This window comes from Perognathus longimembris, chromosome 21, assembly GCF_023159225.1.
Source record: "Perognathus longimembris pacificus isolate PPM17 chromosome 21, ASM2315922v1, whole genome shotgun sequence".
NCBI lineage: Eukaryota > Metazoa > Chordata > Mammalia > Rodentia > Heteromyidae > Perognathus > Perognathus longimembris.
In genome coordinates this window covers 44,209,072-44,221,268 of record NC_063181.1, presented here as the reverse complement: position 1 = coordinate 44,221,268, position 12,197 = coordinate 44,209,072, and the positions used below count along the sequence as shown (strand labels likewise).

Genomic DNA, 12,197 nt, shown 5'->3' with positions numbered 1-12,197 from the left:
GTAAATATTTCATTGTTGTGTGGTTGTTCATATTAGTACAGAAAAAAACCACTTAAGAAGGTAAGATTAAGAGGCAAGATTAAAAACATTCCACATTTACATATTAACTGGGAAATGGAGTAGTAGTCTCTTCCATACTATTCAATGTTGTCTACTTGGAAGGCTGATGAGAAAGACTGACATTTCAAAGACAACCTGAGCTACATAGTGACTTCCAGATCACCCTACACTACAGTAGACCTCATGTCAATAGAAAGGAAAAAAAAGTCAGTTACAGTTTACCCTGGCTATTGTATATATGCGTATTGGAACTAGGGAAGGGAAAGGGAATACCAAAATCGATATACTAAGGATTAAAAGACAAACCAATGCACCTGCAATGCTTACAAAACTATATGGTATAAACCAACTGTATAACTCATGGGGTAGGGGAGAGAATTAAGGAAGGAGGAGGCTGGGGGAAAATGAGGGAGGAGGTAACAAGTTGGATAAGAAATGTATTCACTGCCTTACATATGAAACTGTAGCCCCTCTGTACATCACTTTGACAATGAAGAAAAAAAAAAAGAAAGGAAAAAAGAACTATTGTGCATAATAATGAGTAAGTTACTATAAATAGACTGCATATTGTGTTTCTCAAATCATAATACTTTCTTTGTTGCAAAAGATTTTGCTACTTGATTTATACCCTATCATTTCCTATATATTGTAAATATCACAGGTAATTTGCATGCATGGAGTTTATTGCAAGATATAAATATAATAAAGTTAATACCAAATTTCCCTGCATTTCTATTTAATCTTCCTCAGTAGATGTTCTTTCAAGTAAGAAGTACAGTGTTTTATTATAAGCTGAAAGACTGGAATATTTGATATGCTAATCTCTACAATAGTAAATAGAAGTAAAATGAACAAACAAAACAAACTCTCTTGGATGTGATGTAAAAACAGCCAGAGAAGTCTGTTCCCTTGGGTGAAGCCAATGCCACAGGAGGTGCCGAGTAAATCTGTTGTAAGCTTTTGACAGATGGGAAGCACTTGTTTAAATTTTCAAAAAGCTTTTGCTTTGCCAGAGAATTTTCTTAAAAATGATTTATATTTGTATCTCAATAATAAAGGCTCTGATTAAGCATTGCGGTTGTCACTGGTATAAAAGAAAATGTGATCTTGAGCAATCTGTTCTCGTTCCATTTGTTCATTTTACTAATCAATCTTTCTTTGAACTAGTATTCAAAAGATGGAGCCTTTCTGTCCTATGGAGGTATCCTCCCCTTTAGCTAAGGATAAAATGTTGTTACTTCCTTTTATCCTCATTACCATACTCATTGTTCTCCTTAGCTGGAGGCCTTTGGATGCCAGGCTGTCCTGCAGAGAGCGGCAGGATGCCATTGCATCCGTTCAGGCACCTGAGCCCAATTAATGAAGTTCTAACTACTCTTGAAACCACAGATTTAGTGAACGACAGGCTTTACTTCGAAGTCTCTGAGGACTGAATTCATACTGCAACGTGGATCGTTACTGAAGAGCCCCAAACATATTCAACGTCCATGGCATATCTTATGAAGAGAAATAGAACGCACGCAACACATCATCTCTGCTGACCATAATTTGGTGGAGAAAGTATGCTATTTGTACAGTTCATTCGGAGAATATAAAGTATTAAAATTCAAGTTATAACTGAACTGAGAAAGGCAAAATGTATGTGTGTGTGTGTGTGTGTGAGAGAGAGAGAGAGAGAGCGGGAGGGAAGGAGGGAGAGGGAGGGGGAAAGCTGTGGATTGAAGAGAAAGAGAACTCAGAAAGCTGGGCAAAGCAGTGGTCAGTCTGTGATGACTAATTGTCTTCTCCAGCTCTTCTGGTCTCTCGCATCTCCTCCTCTTCGGTTATATCAGGTATCATAACCATTGCAGTGCTGAGAACTCTGCCAAGGTAAGAAACAAACAAAATTACGGGAAGATTAACCTCTGGAAGAATCGGTGGAAATGCTGGAGAGCCGGCGTCCAGGCAAGAATGAGCCCGGGGCAGTGAACACCTAGTGCACAGCCCAGAGCCTTCTGTGGAGAACGCTGCTTAGTTAAAGAACCACCAACTCTGGATGCATTAGATAAGCTCAACCGGACGCCCACGTCATGCTATGAGATATTCCATACTTATCATTTTCTCATTATTTTCTCAAAACTCAAAACACAAAACCCAGCTGGGATTAAGTCATTGTCTGGGCCTAGGACCCAGTCTGTGTTGCAGTGATGCAGGCTGGGAGGGACAGCGCCCTGGAGCTGTCCGCCCAGGCTGGGCAAAGGGACCCTGCCTCGCCTAGGGCTCTGCAAAGTGGAACTTGCCATTTAGAAGTGTCTCTAATGGTTGTGTTTTTTCTTTTAAACCAAAAACACTGGCCTACTTGAATCATCATTACCATACATGCATATAAACAAAGCTGGAAAGAATGACTAATTAGCAATGTAGAAGTTTATGGAGTTGTCTGCTTTAAATCCTCTGTTCTTCCAAATAGTGGGTCATCTTAAGTCATGAGATGGGCCAGGTCCTGGTGGCTTGTGGAGCACGGTTCCATGGCCAGATCTGTCTTCCCAGGGTGTGATGACCACTCTGTGACCTTCCGTTGGTGGTGTTGAACTGGGAACTGAGAGGAAGGTCACAGAACCCGCATGCCTTCCCCTCTCTGGGAAGCCACTGCTCACCTTTCAAGCTGTCTGGAAAGGGACCGACCACAGGGCTGCCTAAGAACACCAAGTACCAGATAACAAAACCCCAGTCTGGACAAGTTTGGAGCAGGTGGCTCTTCCATGAATTCCCACCTCCGGTCTGTCTTGAAGTACGTGCTGTCACTTCTATTTCAAGCCGCTTTCTTTGCACAGAATTATCTTTCCCTTCTGCACTTTCCTTAGGCCGCTGATTCTCCTTTTCCTGCCACGAGAACTATGTTGTAATTTTAGGCATTTTACTCAAAGGACCAGGGTTATTACAACCCCATTGAAAGCTGTTATGTCCTTATAAGAAGAAGAAATTTGGAAGCAGAAAATACTAAGCACAGACATGTGTCACGTGAAACCCATGAAAAGAGGCAAAACAAACAAACAAACAAACAAACACCAGGCAGCTATGTGCAAGTAACCACACCTATGGACACATTGATCTTATACTTGCAAGCCTCCAGAACTGGGAGGTAGGAACTTTTTTTGGTTTTTTTAAGGCATCCAGTCTGTACTCACGCAAATGAATACAATCGTATATTCATTTTCTGCTGCCATGACATTAACACAAACTTGATGGATGAAAAGAAAACAAATTTATCATCTTACAGTTCAATGGGTTAGATGTCAAAAATGGATCTCACTGAGATAAAGGCAAACTGCTAGAATGACTGCATTTCTTTCAATATGCTGAAGAGAAAATTAATTTCTTCATGTCCCCAGCTGCTAGGCGCGAGCACATTGCTTGACAAGTGGCCCTCATTTTCTAGCATGAAAACCAACCAGATCTGTCTGTTCTTCCCTCAGTATACCATTTTCTGTGTCTTCTCTGCCTCCTCCTTCAACTTAAAAATTGTGATTATATTGGACTCATTCAGAGTCCAGAATAATTTTCTTACTGTGGTAATATCCAAGCAAGACCACAGCACCACACGTGATCTTAATTACCCCATTCCTTGTAGCACGACATTCTGAGAATTTGGATATGGACATCTTTCCTAGAAGGGCATTTTCCTGCCTACCACAAGTCTTACTACCCTTTGCTGCGTATTTCTCAAAGGAAGGTGCATTGCTCAAGAAGGTTTGAACTAGCACAATCTGTAAGTAAGATGTCGTGAATCTCAACAATGATAAGTTTCTACTCACTACACCGAGAAAGTTTCTGCTTATGGAGGTCACATCATTCCTTGAGAGCCACCCAATATTCCTAGACTATAAATAATAATTTCAAATTTGTACAATTAATGTAGTAAATTAACTCTCCTTATCACTCCTCCCCCCCCAAGTTTCCTGTTAAGATGACCTTTGTCAGGCTTAATCAGCAGCTAGAGGTCAAGTTGTTTGACTCTGGTCAATAAATCAGACTTGTAGGACAAACAGAAGTGGCGGGAAAGTGATGAGTGAATAAGGAATCATATTTGAGAAAGATAATAGCCTCTCCCAGAGAAAGGAGACATCTCCTAATGACTGCATTTAAAATGATTAGTTTTTCAGGTCCCTGAGGAGGATATGTCTGAGTTATTGCAGACATAAATATTTTAGAAGAACAGATGAAGGATTCAAAACTATATACCCTCCTTATTAAATGTTCTGAACAAGAAATCCAGGGGTTTATTCATTGTAATGAAACAGTAAACTCTGTTGATAGACCTGATTTCTAGGTAGATCTCAGAAGGGTGTGGGTTGTCTTATGGTTGTGGCCTTAGGTTTATAGAAGCCAGGTCAGAAATTGGAGCATAGCTTTGTATGAACTCTATCTCTCTGTCTGTCTCTCTGTCTGTCTGTCTATCATCTACCTACCTACCTAGATTACAGTTCTCATAACCTTCCCTACACAGTTACGTGTTGTAAGTGCCAGTGAGTGAGAGGTTCTTTCAAGAGATATGGAGGACTTTGTTGTCTGGTTACCTTTGTTGTCTTGTTACCTTTGGAGGTACTACTGAAAATTCTTGGTAGTAGTTACTAGGGATCTTATGTATGGAGAGGAGTAGAATATGGCATATTGTTCATGGATAGGTAAGTGATCCATGTGTCTTCAGGGGATACAACTTCATAGGACATGCGCTCTAATGCATGCCACTCTCATCTGGTGACACCAGGGCTTGTATGAAGCATCCTTAAGTCTTTTCATTTCAAAATAGACTCTGTTGTAAGAACTGTTATAAGTTAAATTGCATTTCTCCTGCTACAATTCACTTGGCTATACATGTCTTACTTTTTAGAGTCCCCAGACTGATATCCAGTAATATTTTCTGTGATTTCTGCATAAGATGTATCTTGCTCAGACTGAAGGTAATTAATACTGTTAAAACTCTTAAGATTACTTACACTACGTAAGTCCTTTAGTTCTGAAGCCATGTTTCCCTGAATTGAGTGCAATGGGCATGCATTTTCTTAAAATAGCTCATAAAAATGGTTTCACATTCATGTTCTTCCTTCCGTGATCATGAGGAAAGGGGTGAGACATGGGTGTTGCTTTTGGTAGACAGCTGATCTTGCAAGGAAATTACTTAATGAGATTTTGGAAATGTTTATGCTACTTCCCTAATTGTCCAAGCAGCGTGAGACCTGTGATCTTAGGGATATGCTTATTTGCTCTTGAATGTGAAGTTGATTTTTAGAAATTCAATAAATGCATTAAACGCCAGTAGCTCAGTCCTGCAATCTTATCTACTCAGGAGGCTGAGACCTAAGGATCATGATTTGAAGCCAGCCAGGGCAGCAAAGTTCATAAGACTCCAGTGAATCACCAAGAAACTGGACGTTAAGCTGTGGCTCAAGAGGCAGAATGTTAACCGTGAACACAAAAGCTCAGGGACGGTGCTCAGGCCCTGAGTTCAATCCCCAGGACTGACACACCCACTCTTACACACACAGCTGCATTAGTATATTATTATTACAGTGCTGCATTATTAAATTGCTTTGAATTAATACAAAAGCATTTATCTCTGTGCAATTTTAGATATCCAAGTATGTCTTAATAAATAAAATATTAAATCTTCCTTTGATCTCATCAAGCTTCTACCATAGTGACCACAAAGGCATTCAACTCAATCTTCCAAATAATATCTCTATTTAATTGTCTACTTGAGTATGAACCTACGATAATGTCTGCAATCAAGAGAAGTATAGTTGGAATGCATTCCTTAGCTGTAACTGATGGCAGATTGACCAAGATTGTGTGGAATATGCCTATATTGTAGTTTCTTTTCATGTAACACTTCAATAGAGAATTCATAGATCCTTGGTCATGGGTATACTGACCTAAGAAAAAATATATTTGTCAAGTTTTGAAACCGTCATGTGTTGGACTACTGGCTCTGTTGGTTCCATTTCTGTAAGTAGAATTCTATGCCTCAGATACTTGATCCTGAAAATAACCTGGCAAATCTACTGTTAACTGTTAAGAAACAATAAAATCCCACTCTTAGTCCCTGTATTCTTTTAGTTAATTCTTGGCTTGTTCTGAACATTTTCTATCTGAACCTCTGGCACATGTCTTATAAACAGTAATATCAAGTACATAACATTAAACGCTAATATGTTATCAAGCAATCATATGAACATGACTGCAAATAAAACTATATCATAGTTTAGAGTTATAAAGATAGAGAATAAGAGTTGTTTTTTGAAAATGAACAATGAAATTGTCCAAAGTTTGTGGAAGTAATTGAGTAGGGAAGTGGTAAATATTATGAAAGTACATACAATATTAGAGTAGAGGACATCCTTTGCTAAAAAGTCCTCATTAGGACAGAGTTGAGATGTCTTAACGTACGATTCTTCCATCTTTACAAATCATTTAATGTTGACATAGGTATCCAAACTTAACACTATAACTGAGATCTTGAATCTCCATATTTGGTAGATCTCAAGTGTAAATTGAGAGTTTCAAATGTTAGTTTCCTGTTCTACTTCACCAAGGAATTCATGATAAACTTAGACCACTGTGGTGAAGAAACTTGTCCAGCCTGGATAAGCTTTTGATCCTGCTTTTTGTTCAAAGTGGTCTGGCTAAAAAGTTGTGTCACTTGCTTTAACTTCTCTATTGTTTTCATAATTTTATGTTTGTTACTACTTTTTTTTTAAGTTTTACGGTGTTGGGGATATAACTTAGCATTGTCTGTGCAACACACATCCCCTTTTCGAGGTTACTTGGAACGTGACTGTGTGATAATGGTTCTTTGGGCTTCACAAAGGAAGTGTGCATTGCTACTATGTTTTTCTTGTGAGAGGTGTGCTGGTTTTCCTCACTGTTTCTTAGAGTAACTGACCTTTCCTAGTTAGAATACAGAAATGCCTATGGTATAGAAACTAAACACCTCCTTTTAAAAACAATATTTGTAAGCATAACTCACTATTACATTGTGGAATTTTTAATGCTTTTTAAAATAGGTAAATTTTAATAGGTAAATATGTGAGATGAAATGTATACACCTCTGACTTAGTGCCTGGAGGTAAAGGGCTTTTTTTCCCTCTAGCCCACACCTAAGATTTTTTTTTTTAAGTTTTTTTTTTGTTTTTTTTGGCCAGTCCTGGGCCTTGGACTCAGGGCCTGAGCACGGTCCCTGGCTTCTTCCCGCTCAAGGCTAGCACTCTGTTCACTTGAGCCACAGCGTCACTTCTGGCCGTTTTCTGTATATGTGGTGCTGGGGAATCGAACCTAGGGCCTCGTGTATCCGAGGCAGGCACTCTTGCCACTAGGCTATATCCCCAGCCCCCAAGATTTCTTTTGCCATCCTGAGGAAATGCATTAATTATTAGGTGCATAAAATCGATTATGGATCTGGGCACATTCCCTACCCCTCTTTGAGAGTCTTATCTGCTTGGAAACTTAGGTGTTCTGAACATTCACAGTTTACATTTTCTTTTACAGGTACAGGGGGAAAGGTGGAAGAAAAGCAAACCAAACATGGAGTCCTTTCTCAACACTATATAGAGCGAATGAAGCAATAATGGGAAATAGAGAATTGTAGAAGGCAAGTGTAACTTACTAAAAGGAAAAATAAGATATAGTGTTCATTATGTGCCCTGTTCCAGTAGCCTTGTCTCTTTTCCTTTTTGCTTCCTTTTTCTCTCTCTTTTGTGTGGGAAGAGGAAGGAGTTATCAGGCAAGTTTAGATTTTGCAAACATGCGCATTGAAGGGAGTGCTATTAAAACACATTGCTAAGGAAGATTTTTCAACGTACAAGTGTGTCATTTCCTTTCTTCATGGATCAGATGTTGAAACAGTATGAGAAAGAAATTTTAGGCTTCAATAGTGAGGAGAGGGAAGTGGGAAAATCAGTGCTGCCTTCTTTACAACCAACGGTAAAAAAAAAAGTTTATTTTACTTGTTTTCTAAAGTTGCTTCTTGACTCTATGTGATTGTGTGAGTCTATGTGAGACAGAGAGGTGTTAAGTAGATATACTAAATTCTAGTAGAATATTTTTGCTACCTTACTAATCATTTTCTGACTTGAGTTCTGCTGTTTCTATGAGTGAACGAATGTGTGTGGATAAATAATCATGAAATACAGTAGCTTGTAGTTTGAACTCTCAAGCAATTTTTTTTCATGTGATTATGCATGCTTTGTTTAAAGTATTGATTTTATTTAAAGTCTGATTTAATAAATTTTAGTTATTTTCATTTGCTTTGTTTTTGTGTGACATTTTGGCTTTAACATAATTGCTCTTAGTGTTACTTGCACTTATTATGAATATCGACTAGATGCCTACAATGTGCATATCATTGAACTAGATAAGGAGAAAAGATATGAAGAATCCAATACAATCTCCTGGACTCAAAAAGACTCTCCAATTCTCTGATATGTAACAGTGACTAGTTTGTTGAACCTTTTAGGTCTTCATTTTCCCAGCTGTAAAATGAAGAAAATACTGCTACATTACTCATGTACCTATTATTAGGATAAAATATGAAAAGCCCATATTAGGACATGAAATTTAAAAACAGTAGTGATTCACTTCCAGGGAATATACAAAAATCATTTTGCCAAAATAATCCTTTAATTGATATGGTAATGCTATTTTATACAGTAGAGAAACTGTAATTCACAGAAGTTAAAGTGTTTGTCTAGGGTCACATAACTAAATAATGGAATTTGGTTTAAAATTTCTATTCTCCTATAGGCATGAAACACTAATAATAAATTGGTCGCTTTTTTAAAGTGGTAAGAGAATAGATACCAAAAAGTTTTAAATATTTTTGCCTTGTACTTCAAAATATAAATTATCTTAAAGCTATATTTTAAAATAACAAGGCCAAATAATCATCAGATTGATGAAATCTTAATTTGTACATCTTAATTTGGCTCTTAATATGCACAATGACTCAGATTTCATATAAATATGAACACATTTCTCTTGCATTAGGTTGGCAGTGTCATAAATTTAATATGTTTTTATGATAAAAACAAGAAAATAAAGAGTATGATTACAAACATATTGATGTGAAATTTTTTTTCTTATTGTTATCCTGTTGTTGCTTGAATGAACTTTTCAACAATGCCATAAAAAGCTGATACTGCAAAGATATGTTTCACTTCTCATGGCAACATATTTCCATAGACTATTTGCACCAAAAGATTTCACAATTCTTTACCAGTGCATTGACATTTTGTGGGGAAAATAACCTTGCATGAAGCTGTCTTTTTCTCCTGATTTGGAAGCTGTATTTTAAGTCACAAGTAAATGCCCTGAATTGTTTCCTGGCTGCTAACAAGCCTCAGGAGTGCATATACCGTACTGTTAGGTTACAATTGATAATTAATGAGCAGAGTAGAAATGGAATGATCTGGCATGTCTAACAATAAATGCCTTTGAGGCAAAGGGCAACCCACTGACGGTGACTTACTTTGTCTTAGTTTACTAGTTACGTACAATTCAGGGGAAATGTGTTATCTTCTAATTTGTAACAAGAATTTACATTTTGTCCATGCTAGTTAAATATGAACTTTTCCAGACAGGTAGTTGACCACCTGAGACACACCTCCAGCCTGACTTTTAAAAAACGAACTTGTTGTTATTTTACAAGGCAGCCACAGATATCATATAAAAACAAAGCAAACAAGAATAACTCACATTTATTAAATCAAACATCGATATACAGAGGAGTTACAGTTACAAAAATCAGAGAAACAATACGATTCTTTTGGAATAATGCCACCCCTTCCCTCTCTCTCCCCCCCCCCCCCAGGATTCCCTCCTGTAACTCACCCACAGGCTGCACAATTCATTTTCAGCATGGTGTCTAGTGAACACCACGGCTGCATTTGCTCACCCTTTGTCTCCCCATTTCTGTGCCTGTCCTCTCTTCCCCTCCCAATGACAGATAAAGGAACAAAAAAGACCAAAAAATATCTCTTACGTCCACTCCCTGGGGTTTATTTTGATATGGTTGGTCATTTATTATGGTTGATATATATATGTATATATATACATATATATATATATATTCAGATGCACATAGCTATTGTGCCTATGTGATCCTCTCCTAAGAATACCCTCCTTTGACCTCTCTCTGTATGAATGCCTAGAGACCGGTATAATTTACCATACTCCAGTGTATTTTTTTCTCTGACCATCCAGTGGGTTTACGTGTAGATTTTTACATACACATTTTCATTACTACAAATGAGGGAGAGCCTGCAACCTATTGTTTCTTTGGGTCTCAGCGTGACTTTTTGAGGGCTATTTTTGAGATGGAGTTTTCCTTCCAAGGCTAGCTTCAAACCACGATCCTCTGGGTTTCTTGATATGTGGGAGCCACTGGCAATTTTCTTTTAAATCTTGATTTGTTTTGTGATGTTGAAGATGGAACTCAGTTCCTTGCACATTCTTTCTAGTGCTCTATCATTGAGCTGTACTCCCAAGCCTATGTATTTAATATTTTATACAATGTATGCTATATATAAAGAACATTTTCTAAATGCCAGGAAGTCTTTGGTCACTGAAATAAGGAGATGCAAATCCTCATTTCATGGATCTAAGTTGAGTGAGAAAGACAGACAACAAACAAGACAAACATTATAAGTGCAGTATTTGGTGATGATAAATTTTGAGAGAAGAAAATTAAGCCAGGAAAGGAAAGAAGAGATACACTATTACTTACATATTTTAGGGTTTTGATCACATTTTCAGGCTCATAGCTCCCTCCCAAGCAGACCATGGAAACTCTGATCTTGATAATAATAGGTCATTAGGCCCTCTATGTTTTGGAGAGGCCTTAATACATGCCCTTGTTGGGGGGATTGCTGTACAGGGTGTTCAAACAGAAGGAGCAGACAGGATTCTCCACGGTTTCCTCGATCATGTCTATGCAGCGAAGCCATCATAAAAACGAAGGACAAGACTCAGAGAGCAGCTGGCAAGCTGCACAGCTGGAGGTTCTTGAAGGGTGACGCACCTGCCTCCTCTTACCTGCTTCACCTGATGTATTTCTTCATGCAGCTGCTCATTGAAATTTTTTACAATGTCCATGACAGTCAACTGTTAGACATGGTTTTCTGGGTGTTAGGATCCTGTCACACAAATTAACCAAATCTATACATGTTTTGAGGAAGCCCAACTTAAAGCTATTTGGGAAGTCAGAAGTAGAGGTATAATAGGCCTGGGCCAGGCATGTAAAGTCAGAATGGGCGATCCCAGGGATTGAGCCTTCAATCTGTGGTATGTGACATTGGTAGATGCTGTCAGAAATGAAGTGGGTTACACGACAGCCAGCTGGTGACCCTTGCTGGCACAAGAAATCTCCCCGCCTTTTGGGATTGTCTGAGATCCCAGACATGATCTGTGCTGTGAGTGTGTGGTGGAAGAAGCTAAGTCTGAGTTAGAGGTGGGATTTCTTTTTGGAGCTTCGAGGAAGCAAAAGGAATGGATTTAAATTTTAAATCTGAGGCTCAATAAACATGTTTACTATTGAAAAACTTTTGGTTAGATCTGAAGGGAGAGGGAAATTCACTCAAGGGACGTGGGCAGGTGGACAGCATCGGACGTTGGAGAGGTTCACTCTAGAGACTCTGCGGGGACTAGATGTGGAGGATGAACAAATGAGGGACCAAGAAGACCATTATGTTTGGGATTCATTAGAAATCTAAGTAGACACTACATGTTATTTTCTGGCACGTGCAGCTATCTACCTATCTCTCTATCTGTCTGTCTGTCTGTCTGTCTGTCTGTCTGTCTATCTATCGTCCATCCATCTATCTATCTTTCTATCTATCTAGTTACCATTTATCTATCATCTATCTCTTCCATTCCTTATTTTCTTCTTCCTTTCATCCATTCATTATTCTCACTCAAAAAACGCATCTATGTACACAGATACACACTGGTGTAGAGGAAGATCCATGAATAGGTTTCTTATATATCTGTCCTTTTATATCAAAATTTACACGTATAAATATAGTTAGTATGTATGTTGGACCTATACTTTTATTATAAATGTTTCCTCGATAAAGTTGAATTCCAATTACATATTTATGTTTGAA

The 12,197-nt window shown here is 38.2% G+C and overlaps 1 protein-coding gene across 1 annotated transcript in view; it reads left to right on the top strand.

Annotated features, from left to right (window-relative positions):
* The first annotated feature begins 7,900 nt into the window (after window positions 1–7,900).
* The window catches only part of Msr1 (macrophage scavenger receptor 1), a 33,330-nt gene continuing 29,033 nt past the window's right edge, over window positions 7,901–12,197 (top strand). Inside the window, exon 1 of the mRNA XM_048330733.1 lies at window positions 7,901–8,019. The gene's annotated coding sequence lies outside the window, so the exon portion shown is untranslated. The remainder of the gene's footprint in view (window positions 8,020–12,197) is intronic.